The following is a 13053-nucleotide window of genomic DNA, read 5'->3' as shown; positions in this document are numbered from 1 at the left end:
GCCACTCAGCAGCCGGGAGGGAGCGCGGCGCCTTCCGGGCCCCGCCGGCCCGGGCCGGCCCCAGGGCCCCGGCAGCGGCCGACGCGCTGCTGCCCCCTACAGCAGAGCCCCGCCGGGCGCGACGCCTGCCCCGTGTCCGCTCCTATTGCGGCGCCCCGGGCGGCTCCTCTGGGTGCTTTAAAACGGGGTCGCGGTGCAGCCCCATCTTCCCGTGTCCTGGCTGTCGCCCCCTTCACCTGCCGTCCCAAGGCGTGTGGCGCGACCAGCCGCCGGGCAGGGCCTGCGCATGCCGCCATCCCCCCCGCCGAAGGGGACAGGTGCCCCACAGGGTTGCTTGTTGATCCGAGTTGTGAAAAATAACTGAGGTGAATTTAGCTGGTCTCTGAGAGTCTGTCCTGGAGGTCTCCCGCTCGGGGAAGCAGGGAAGGAGGCACATGGTGGGACACCAGGCTGGTTGTGTGTACTGTGAACTCTGCATTGAACAGTCACCCGAGAAGGAGCCCAGAAATTACAGGGCAGAGCCCAGACCCACAGCTCTATCAGCTTAAGCCCTTGCCCTTGACAAGGCAGCCCTTCTCTGTTAATTTTGCATTATTTGCTATGTGGTGGCACTGTGTCAACAGAAACAGTGCAGATTTCTTCTCTCAGTATGGTTCTGACGGTTGAGACACTCATCTGTGTTGGCAAGCCATGGATCCAGGCACTGAGAGGGTGTACTTGCTTCTCCGTGAGTTTCTTCTCCACACAATAAAAGGCTTTTACACCTTTTCAACTTGCATTGATAAATTTTCCCTAAACTTTTAAAGTTCCCGCTGAAGGAGAGTCCTGCATTGTGAATTTAGGCATGCTCTGAAAGTAGGTTTGGTTTTGCTAGTTTTCTGTTAACAGGCACCTCTGTCCACAGGTTGAGAAGCATTGTCCTCTTAATGACAAAAAGATGGCAACAACCTCTTGTTTAAATATGAGTTCTGTGTCCTGTACTTTAGTCAGTGTTTTTAATCTGTGTTGCAGTCTGGATTAGACTCCACAGGTGAAATATGCAGGCAGCTGTAGATGTAACAGGGCTGTGGACACTTCATGTAATGTCCTGATGTTGACAATTCCTTTGGATTCCTGGGAGTTAGCCTGAGTTTTATGAGTCATGATACAACCTGTGAACATAAGAAAAGCCAAATATCGAGCCCGGCAGCACAGGGAAGAATAGATGAGTAGGGCAAGCACATGGTAATAATTCCCTGGCTCACCTTCCCAGCTTTCAGAGCGCTGCGGCTCAGGAATTTCTGAAGTCAGATGTGTTGATAGATACGGGTGCCTGCGCTTTGTCAGCTTTCAAGTTTAAGGAGGTGAGGGTTTTAGTGTCCTATTTGGGAAATGTGAAGCAGCACTCTAACTGCAATATGTGAGCTCTGCTGTGTAATGCTGGTCCGGCAAATACAAAGTCACTATGGAGACACGTCAGCAGCCAGTGAGCTGAGACTAACTGTGAGCACTGCAGCAGCTGGGGAAACAGAGAAGCTGCTGTTTATCTTTCTTCTAGAAAGGAGACTGAAAGAGACAGGGAAAAGACTTCATGTGAAACCAAGAAATGAGAGACAGCAGGTGCCTCCCAGGTACTCAGAGGGCAGCTCTAATTCCTCTATTATAAGCCTCTGAGAGCACAGACGTTATTGAAAAATAAAACTCTTGGAGAAGAGCTTTTCCAAGACGAAAGGAGTACTAGAGATCCAGCCAGAGTGGCAACCAAAGATGCAGTGCTATCACAATTACTTTAAATCGTTTGAGCCTAAGCCTGTCACAGATCCTGTGTTCTTCATTCCTCCCTTGTGTTGGTGTTAGCATTTGTAAAGGATGAATTTGCCTGAAAATTTATGAGGAAAAAGGATGTTTCCCTTGATAGACAGATGTCCTGGAAAGATAGATCTGTTCCTTGATCCGGTTAGCCATGTGCCCCCAGGAGCACTATTTTGGCACAATGTGGTAACAAGGATATGTAGCTGAGACTGTGGAAGTGTGCTTTCAATGGAAACCCATGCTTTGACTGGAAATATTGGAGTGGCATGAGAGTATGACGTCTGTCACCACATTGAGGTCACCTTGACTATATGAGGTCATATCACATCAATTCCCACCAATCTGTCAGAGGGCTCTACAGTACAGAAGTAGGATCTTAACATCTGCTTCATATGAAATAAGGCTGGTACACATTGGCATTTCATAGCATCTTTTCAGCAAAAAGACAAACTGAAAGGCTAAAGTATTTTTTAAAAATCTCAAGATCACAAATATTTTCCTGTATCACAGTATTTCATGTTTAACGAAGAAGAGACTTTGCATAGAAACAAGCACAAGCAAGTAAGGATTTTATCTCTGTTGAAGATGCCTAAACTTCTGAATCATAGTGTGGTTTTCATTATTAAACTCCTATCCAAATCATAAGAGTGACAGCATAAGGAATAGAGAGGTATTTGTTAGCACATGCATTAAGTAACCTTTGTCTTCTTATTAGGTATATTTTCTTGCCTGTACTTGAATTATTTTTTTTTTCCAGTGGACATTAGGTTTTGTATCTAAGTAAGGCTGTGATTCTTTTGGTAGAGACAGCATATTACAGTTTTCTGAATTTTAATAAGATTCTTTTAACTGAATAATAAATTACAATTTAAAAAAAAAGGAAATATTTTTAACAGACTTTCATACAGCATTTTCTATGTGACTTCTGGGTATTATTTTCATTTTCAGTGTCTTTATTGTCTTTCCTTATACACTTACTTCTTCATTGATTTAACAGTGCTCTATTCACTTATGCTAGTTTATTAAATGCTGTGGTTATGATCTCTATGGAATCCTCAGTTAATTACGTTCACAGTTCTGTAATGTTGTGCAAACATTTTCTCCTGTTGTGATGTTGCCAGGAAGGCCTGTTCCAAGTTTGACTATAATTGTCCACCTGAGAGTGAAAATGCATATATTTTTTTACATACAGCTTTTATTACTGCAGTCCATACGTATCTTGTGGTGACAGTTCAAACACTAAACACATTTCCAACAGCTGAAGAGTGAAAACCATTTTACTGGGCAATATTACAACTTCATTTTCTTTCTGTGGAGCTCCATTACCTGTAGATCTCTATCCTGACACTCTTCAAAGCTTCAGCTTATATTATTATTTTCACTGTTCAGCATGTTCTTAAAAAATGACCATATTTTCAGAAGATAATTATAGTATTAGAGAGTTAGTCCATCAGCAAGATGAACTTTCTTCCACATAGAGTAACAATAAATATAAACCTATTTCAGAAATATGTGAAAACTTCATTTCTCCAACTCTATTTGCTTCCAGTTATCTCCATTCTCATACACCTGCAGGTAGCTAAACAAAGACATTAGAAATCACATCACTCCTAGAGTCAGATTTGCTTAAAACTTTGAGGATATGTGTGAAAGCTGTTCCTAGCAAAATGGACTTGGATTTCTGACCATACCAGTGTTACCTGCTTGTCTCAGTATATTCAGCTTTAATCAAGAACACACCATGTTCAAGTGAAATAAAAAAGTATTTATTTGTGATGGCTAAAGCTTATGGATAGTCTGCTATTAAGAAGTATTGCTATAAGAACTCATCGCTCTCTTGCTGTTAGAGCAAGTGGCTTCTATTGCAGTGTGGACAGCTCTTCCTTTACGTTAATCAGTAAGTCTTTACAGCTGTATGAATATATATCTTAATTTTTTTATGCTCTGAGGTATTTGTGTTCATTTCTCATAGATGAGAAAAAAAAATCTAACTCCTGTTCTTAATATTCATTACTTAACGGGCTTTTCTTTCTGGCTGCTTGAACATCTGACACAGTAGGCATTGTCTGTGGGTGGCCAGGAATGTGATAGATAGACAACTATTTTAAATTGAATTACAATATAGTAGATAACCAAGTCTGAAGTACTGGGGTTTTCCTAGCTGCTGTCATAGATGAAAACAGATTTGCAGCAATATGTTTTGATATCCTAAAAGTTGTAGACAACTGATTCTTGTCATGTTTTGGTATGCTTTGATAACAAGAAGCAAATGTCCTGTAACATAAACTGAACAAAGAACAATTGGTGGGAATTTCCATTTTTTAACATCTTTCTGTTCTGTTAAGTGCTTCCAGATATTATTAAGGAGTTGATTATGAGTATGGTTTATTGATATCTTTGTCCATTTCTAGGCATTATTCTGATCTGGTAAATCTGTAGAAAAATACTAGACATGGCATCTCAACTTTGTGTACAGCATAATGGGCAATATGGTGGTCAAATTATTTAATAATTTCAGTGATTTTTAAATTACAAAAATTCTAAAATGTCTGTTCTTTAATATACTTGCCTTAATAGTAGTGATTAACTAACATGTAAATACCACTGTAAAGTCATTGTGCAAAATTATTTGTCACCCTTTCAGTCACTCCTCAGATTTTCTGTTCTGCCACCATGGTATGTTATTTGAATGCATTTCTGAAGCGCATTAAACAGTACAACTGGTATCTATGTGATTCTCAATTTTGCCATTTCTCTCCAGTGGGAAAAAAAATATTTTTATTATTTAAAACCTGTGTTTGCTTTATCAGTTATTGATGACAAGTTCAAAGAAGTTTCCTTGTGTGTAGAGCACGCAAGAGATTATTAGGAATCATCTTACATGGTGTTCAAAGGGATTCTTGAGTCAAAGAAAGCAGGAAAAGCTTTGTGAAGACCTGGACAGGTCCCTTACGCATTTGGAATGGATTTATAAGTCACAATTTCCATTTTAAGCTATCAGGACTAAGTTAATGCATGTGTGCCTTCTTCCTGGACCATTGTATGCCTGAGCATAGATACCAAGATTTTAAATTTGACAGGATTCTAGGGGGAGACTGCACAGAAAACAGAAGCGGGACATGATCTGCTCCAGTAGGGTAAGTGGCTAAAGAAATGTACTAATTATTTATAGCAAGGTGCATTACATTGCTGTAGTCCAGATCGAAGATGATAACAAAGCAGTAACTGAAGCCATATTATTATCTTCATTCAAAAGGAATGAAGCCTTCTTGCCACCAAGAAGCTCCAATTAAATAACACATATTAAAAGTGAACATCTTGTTTTGGAAAAAACTCCATGGCAAACATGAACTGCTGTTTGTGTTCATGTAAAACCTTCCTCTGGATCTTAATGTAGAAAAATTCTTCCAATATGCATTTATTTTTTAAGAGCCTGGGTAGCTGAGTACATTTAATGTCTTTCTGCAGCTTCTCCTTTCACATTTTCATGTCAATTAGGGCTACTCTACCTTCCATCAGGTTTACTAGCTATCTGAAGAGAAAGAAAATGTACCTGGGACTGTTTCAGTCCCATCTGGAGGATCATACTGATAGCCAAGCACATGGTGACTGTAGAAGGATCCCTTTTAGAAAGCTGGTGAGTCCTGGCAGAGAGCCACCAAACACAATGCTGCCACCTAGATTTAGAGCAGACCTTGTGTCCTGGTTTTGTTAAAAACAAGTTTATCTTTTAATGAATTTTGCCTGTCAGCTAAAGCCTTCATATTAGCTGCATTTTCCTGGAGAACCAGATACATGTTTTGGTAAACCTAGTAATGGAATGCAAACTTATTGATAAGCACGGATGGACATCTCGCTAGAGGGGTAACGTGAAACCAGTGACCAAGAGACTGACCAATTGTGTGTAACATTCCATTCACGTGAATACTTCATATAAAAGTGGGAGATCACGAGGATCTCGTCCCTTTTTCCTTTTCCCTTCTGCTCATGGCTGACATTAGGAGAGGACCTTGCTGGTTGTCCCTGCGAACTGAGGCCTAGTGAGAGACTGAATCCAGCTCCAGTTGGCTACAGAGTCTAATCCAGGACTTTGGGTGCTAGCTCTGCAGTTTCCTTACTCAAATATTTCTGTTATGACAAACATTTAAAAAATAATAACAAGGCAGATACAATGATTAGGTCAAAATACATGCTACAGAAAACAGAGATTATACTTTTGTTTTTCTTAACATTGCATGGAGGATATCATGACCCTACTGAAAACAGTAAGAATTTTCTCACTGACTTCGGTACAGACAGGACTTCACTGGTAAGGAAAATCTGAACTGCTTTTAATGGCACATGATCTCGGATGCTACACTTCTGCAGCACTAGGTGGACCCAGTCATTTTCATGGTGAACTCAAAAGAGGGATGTTTGGAAACATTATTTTCATACGTATTTCCACTTTCTCTTAATATTTACTTCAGATGAGTGCACTGAGTCATTGTGGAATTCTATCAGCTGAAACGCTAGCACTATGCTGATTATGTGCAGTTGTTTATCTTGTTTTCCATCACTACAAAGATGGCGGTTCCTCTCTTGAGGAGGTACAGTTAGTACAAACTAATGCCAGATGAAGCAAAAGTGACCCTGGCCAAGGCATTGTTTGCACTCATGTTGAAGACACAAAGTCCTAAGTCACTTCCTCTCTTAATTAGGGTGTTCCAGAGCCTCTGGGCCTTGCTAAGATTGTTTACCTTGTAGCCTAGGAGTATCAGTATTTGAAAGTGTCAGTCTTCAGCCTTACATTTTCTTTGACATTTCGCCTATCCTTTCTAAGATCCCAGGTTTCTGCCTGTTCTTCCATGGCATGTATGGCTGTGAACATATTAGATCTCATCTCAGGTTCCCTCTACTAGCTCCTTGTATGTTTCTTAATGCTGTTTTATGGTCTTATCCAAATTTCCAAAGAAATTAAGAAGAGGTACACACTGCTGTTAGATAATTCCACTTTTTGATGTAGGCATCCTGAGGGCAGCTAAGACCTTCTGAGAGATGTGGGTGAAAGAATGAGAGTGCCTGGGACAAAGGATTCTTCCTACTCATGGGGTTCTACTTGCAGGAGAAGAATTCAGTCAAACAGACCTTTCTCCTGAGTCACTCATAAGTGACACCCAGATTCTACCCATAAATTACTAGTAAAAAAGAGCAGTGAGAAAACATGGGAAGTTTTATCTCAAAAGGACTCCATGAGGCCAATTGGGGGTTTTATTACTAATTGTTTGCAGAAAGTATTCTGACATGTGACAGAATAAAACTGTACCATAGATTTTTAGTCTGCAGTGCTTACTGTTTAAATAGACAGGAATGTGGAAGAAGGGTAGGAGAAAGACTGGCAGCAAAACCTCAAGTGGTCACCTTGTTCCCTTCTGCCATTTAAGACTGCGCTGTTAGTGCTCAGCTCCCTGCACTTAGTTTCCAGCAGAATAAGGCCCTCACAGGCACACACAAACCCAGATGGATGCTATGCCTCAGCATTAGCTGAAGGTCTCTGGTCCTTTATTTTAGTTCCAAAAGATTCTACAGTGCACTCACTACTCTTCCTATAAATAAAAGGAAATTCAATAAACAAACAAAGGACATTTTGACCGCACTGTAAACTCTTTCTTGTTCTCTTGGGCACTTATTCAAAGTGCCTGTCCATTTTCAATGGATTTCCAGCTGCTAAATAAATTATTACATTTATCATTGTAATTTTTTTTGTCTGACTATGCTTTTTCACAGTGCATTAGTGTGAACTAAAAATAACAGGCACTTGTTACAGTCTAATCTTTGGCTATTGAAAAAATGTCTATTTGCATAATAGATACTGCACAAGCCTAAATATGATGAGAAGAAGCTTTAAAGAAAGGTCACAAAACTTGGTCTTCTCATCACTTGTCCAGAACTGAAAATCTTACAGCAAAAGAGCCCCACTCCCTGGGCATACCAGTGTATATATGATTCTCTTATTAATTATCTTCAGACTGTGATTAACTCTGTCATGTTTAATATTGTTACATTTGATTATTTTCAGTGAGATTATAGTTCTGATTCAGCAAGTGCTACCATTTGGACAGTCACATTGGAGTTGTTAGCAAGTGTAGCTCAGCTGGATTCCTGGGGTTTGATCCAGTGCTTGGTCAAGCTGTGATTTGCACAAGACACCTGTGTGTATTTGCTTCAGCAGGGACAGATTTGCACCTCAGTTACATGAGTGCAGTGTCCGGTTTGCCATAAACTCTAACAAGACACCCAACACAATAGCCAGTGCCTCATAGTACCCCATGCCCTGACTGTGTTTCTGTTCCCCTGATCCAGTCAGTTGTGTCTGACAGAGCATGATCACCTCTCAGATCAGCCTGTATTGTCTGAGATAGGGTACTCCAATTTCAGGTTCACAGAGATTTGAAAAGAAAGTCCTTTAATTGTTTGAGTTATCACACTGTGCTTGAGTTTAAAAGCAGTACTTTTGTCAAGATGCAAAATTCTTATGTCATGCTACACCTATTTTTATTCTAATAGAAATAGGATCAAGACACAGGAAATTTATATGACAACACAGTAAAGCCTTCAGGCTTTTTTTTTACAGAGGCAGTGTATTGTTATAGTGCAATTATACAAAGTACAGTTGTTCATTGCACTTTGGAAGAACATCATGAGATACAGTACTTGAAAATACAAGACTTTTTTTTGTCCTATGTTTTTTCCTGAGGTTAAGAAATTATCCCTCATTATTTTTAATTAACTTTTTCTTTAGTATTGAATAAATCAACACAGCTTACGTCGATTTCCTGTCAGATAGTAATCTGAGACCCACTTATATAAAAAGAATATAAAGCTCATATTAAAAACATGTGATGTTATTTTTCTCCTATTAGAGTTCAGCAACATTAGCTTATATTTTCCCAAAGATTTTTTGTTACTATTTTTCTAAACTTTTGTCTTCCAGATTTAATCGTACCTTTCTGAAATCTTCTTTTACCATTGCAATAAACTTGAACACTATGTTTAAACAGTATCCATGGAAGGATGAAGTCAGATTCCGCTTTTTCTTAATTTGTGTTTTCTCTAATTCTTTATATGCAGCTATCAATGTAGCTGCAAGCTGATTATTCCTCTCTTTTCCTACTGCAGAAGTCACATCTGGTTGTTCTATTAGTTGAAAGCACCCATATGCCCAGCAGATGCACATAAAAGGTATTTAATTAGTGGTGTAAGTTCACCTCATTAGACTTTTTTCAGTGATTTTATCTAGGTTAGGTGTAGGCTCGTTGTCTGTTGAAATCAGTATGATTGTGTGAAGTAGAATGATGCTTGCCTGGAGTAAATTTGGTCTGAATGAACAGAAGTAAGTGCTTCATTCATGTGTAGTTTTGTTTATCATCTGACTATCATCTTCTAAAACTTCCAGTACAGTTTCTGCTTTAACCTTGGTAAGCCCTTCATCCCTTTACTCCAGGACTGAAGCTCTGTTTCACCATATGTAAAAGGTCACTTAAAGTTCTGGCTCTACAGTTCTCCTACAACTTTTTGTCAGAGTTCCATTGGCATTGCAGAATTAGATATATATATATATATTAAGTTCTGCTTGAAATAATATTTTTGCAGTTTAAGGTACCAACAATGATAAAAGCACCTCTTAATTTCACGTTGGTAAAGTAAAACTTGCTTGACAAAGATCAAAAAGTACATATTAACCACCCACCTCCCAAAGTTCTGCTACCATTTTTAGCCAGAGCATCATTAGACATAGTGATTTATATTTGTTAAAGTCTATATCCAAGCAATTTTTAAAATTTTTTTCTGCCTTATAGAAACACCAGGTATAATTTGCCCATATTCACATTTACATTTGGGATTGAAATGTTTTGGATTGTACCCAACAAGTCAAAGAGTCCAGAGGTTTAGCATCAAAGATGTGTCCTTTTGCCATTATTGTTGTTTTCCCTCATCTTAAGTAATTTGCAATCTCTTTATTGTTTCATCCATTAAAAATGTTAAATAGAATCAGGAATAAGGCCCTTTATAATGACTTGGAAGCCTATTAGTTAGTATGTGTACTGCATATAGTGCTGATGTTGTGCCATTCTCGTTCTCTCATTCAAATGTCAGTAAGTATCTGACCACACACCTTGAGGAGTTCATGTATACATCAGCCCTGACCTCACCAAATGAACCCATTATCTCCTAAAGTGATATCAGAACAGTTTTCCAAAAACCATGCTCTGTCAGCTTGTAGTATTGCTGGTTGTGCTTATAGAAACAGAGGCACTAGTTAGGCCAAAAGCACTACTAAATCTGGTGAAAACTCTGACTTACAGTGTGTGTGTGGAGGGGGAGTTGCATGGCTGCACAGCCAGTACCACTGTCTTCCCTTTGGTTATTCCAATTCTTCTCCCTTTCACTTCTTTTAGTAATTGAGACCTAAACATGCCTTTTCCATATTTTTGCCCATACTTGCTGTCAGCCTGAAAAGCCTGTAATTATGTAGGACATCCTATTTATCCTTCAGATATTGTTACCTTGACTTCTAGTTCTATGAAATTTCCTCAGCAGTTCAGAAGTTCTTAGGAAACAAATTTCATTATTAACATTGCTACCTATCACATCTTACATTTATTTTTCTAATAATTCTTTGACCTGCCATTTAAAAATAGATGTTTAAGTTGCTGTGGTTTACTATCCTTTAATACTATTGATTTAATGGAAAGTATTTCACTGTTACCAAATGTGAAAGCACTATTTATGTTTTCCAAATATGCAATAGAAGCATTTCTGCTGGTCCACATTCTTTTAGGCAATCCTGTTTTTTACATCTAGTAGTAAAGCAGTACTAGTATTTGCAATGACATTGTCTCTGATTAACTTAACATTCTTCCTATAGGATATATTTTTGCCTTTTCTTTCTTCTAAGTTCTTAAATTATTTATCTCTTTAGTTATACACTGTTGTCAGCTTCTGTTTTAATGTTTTAATGGGCTGCTTTCTCTTCTTTTAGACAGTAAGAAACAAGTTGGGGATGGAGATAATTAATAGATCTTAAGTGCTATAGCAGAGAACAGGGTACCATAACCATGACTGTGAAATTTCGAAGGGGAAAATCTTTTGTTCCAAGGATGTTTTTTGCAGGTGTACTGTATCTGGCCTAGGATTAAATTAACTTTCTTCGTAGCAGTGATATTGTGCTGTGTTTTGTGTTTGTGGCTAAAAAAATGTGGAAAACACACCAATGTTGTGGCTATTGCAGAGAAGTGCTTGCATAGGCTCAAGGCTGCCTCTCTTTCCCATTCTGCCCACACTCCTGCCAGTGGAATTTGGAATTTGGGAGGGGATACGGCCAGGACAGCTGACCCCAACTGACCAAAGGGACACGCCGTGCCGTATGATGTCATGCTCAGCAATAAAACTGGTCAGCAGAAACGGGTGGGGTGGGGGTTGGCTTCAAAGCTGGCTGTTGGAGACTGACAGGGCATCGATCTGCGTGTGGGCCTTGGTGAGTGATTGCCTTAGCATCACTGTTTTTGTTTTGGGGGGGCTTTTGTTTGTTTTGTTTGTTTGTTGTTGTTGTTTGTTTGCTTTGGTTTTTATTTTTTTTTAATCCTCCCTTATTACATTTTATTAATTCTTACTTGTTTTGCTTTGATTATTAATCCATCTTTATCTCAACCCATGAGTTTTCTCTCTTTTGTTTCCTATTGTCTCCCTTGTCCTGCTGGGAAAGGAGACAGGGGGAGTGAGCTCACAGCTGTGTGGGTGCTTATCTGCTGGCCATGGTCAACACAACAGTGGGATGGGAGAAAAATACATTAGAAGCACAATCCTTGAGTAATGGGGTTTTGAGGTTTGAGGGAATTAAGTACTTTTTCCAAGCAGCAAGCCAGAGAAAAGGCATTTTTGCAACCACAGATGAACAGTGGGAGGACAGGCTGAGAGATCTGGGACTGTTTAACTTTGAGAAGAGGAGCATCAAGGGATAGGATCTTATCAATCTATCTAAAAGCCTGATAGGAGTAAAGAAGTTGAAGCCAGACTCTTCTCAGTGCTATCCAGACAAGAGGCAATGGGTCCAAACTGAAATATTTAACATATGAAAACACCTTTTCACTGTGAGGATGGTTGAACATTGGAATAGATTGCCCAGAGAGGTTGTGCTCTCTCCAGCCTAGGTGATAATCAAAAGCCAACTGGACACAACTCTACTCTAAGCAATGGGCTGGACTAGAGGATCTCCAGATGTTGCTTCCAGCCTCAGCTATGATGTGATTCTGTGAAATTTCATGGGTGTTAAGTGATCCACAATTTTGTGGATCAAGCAGCCAAGCAGATAGCCTCTACAGATAACTTGGAATACCAGAGGGCTTTCTCAGTTTAAGCTGTAGAATTTTTTTCCCTCTCCAGAATTACCTTTCAGTCCTGGATACACGGGATTTTATAATGGATTGCCTTTTTTGTTTGGTTGGGTTTTTTTGGTTTTTCTTTTTGTTTGTTTTGTGTGGGGTTTTTTTTGTTTTTTGACATGAGTCTTTTTAGTTTGGACTTGCAGTCTTTTCACTGACAAAACTAATACTTTTGCTTTGGCATAAAAAAGTAAAACCTGTCTTTTAGTACAGCATCATTATTTTGGAACATACTGTAGCTTGGTGTGTGTTCCTGTACCAGCTAGAGTTGTCTGAGGCAGCAGAGTCTTGTCAGAGAATTTTCTGGTTCCAGACTAATGTGCAGAAGGCTGATTCCTCATATTTGAGTGTAAAATGAATCTACAGAAGTCGATACTGTCATACAATTTATACACAGTTAGTTCAATACTCACAGCTCTGTGCTGGAAACCGTGTCAAAAGGTAGCCTTTACACAAATGCTCTTTTATAGTAGGCATGCTAGTAAAATAGTTTCATTCACAAGTATTGAAACTAGCATTTCAAGATGACTCATTGTCCTGATTCAACCTGTTTTTTAGGTTCAACCTACTGGTTTTACTGCTATCCTGTTCACTTGCTGACAATTTCGTCGATAAGAATTTGTTTATGTTCTCCTGTTGCTGGCAGTGCCTGGTTTTTGTTGAGTGGGCCTGATCAGTCTTGTCTGCCTAGATTATTTGTTAATTGTTGCTATTCAGGTATATACACCTTTTTATATGTAAGTGAAATATTACAGCAATGGCAATATAAAATCTGGGGGAGGTAGATGATGCAGTTATGCTTTTGATTAACAGAAAAGTTGATGATTTTTTGTTTGATCTA

This window comes from Patagioenas fasciata, chromosome 1 (assembly GCF_037038585.1).
Source record: "Patagioenas fasciata isolate bPatFas1 chromosome 1, bPatFas1.hap1, whole genome shotgun sequence".
NCBI classification, from domain to species: domain Eukaryota; kingdom Metazoa; phylum Chordata; class Aves; order Columbiformes; family Columbidae; genus Patagioenas; species Patagioenas fasciata.
This window is presented reverse-complemented; position numbering follows the sequence as displayed.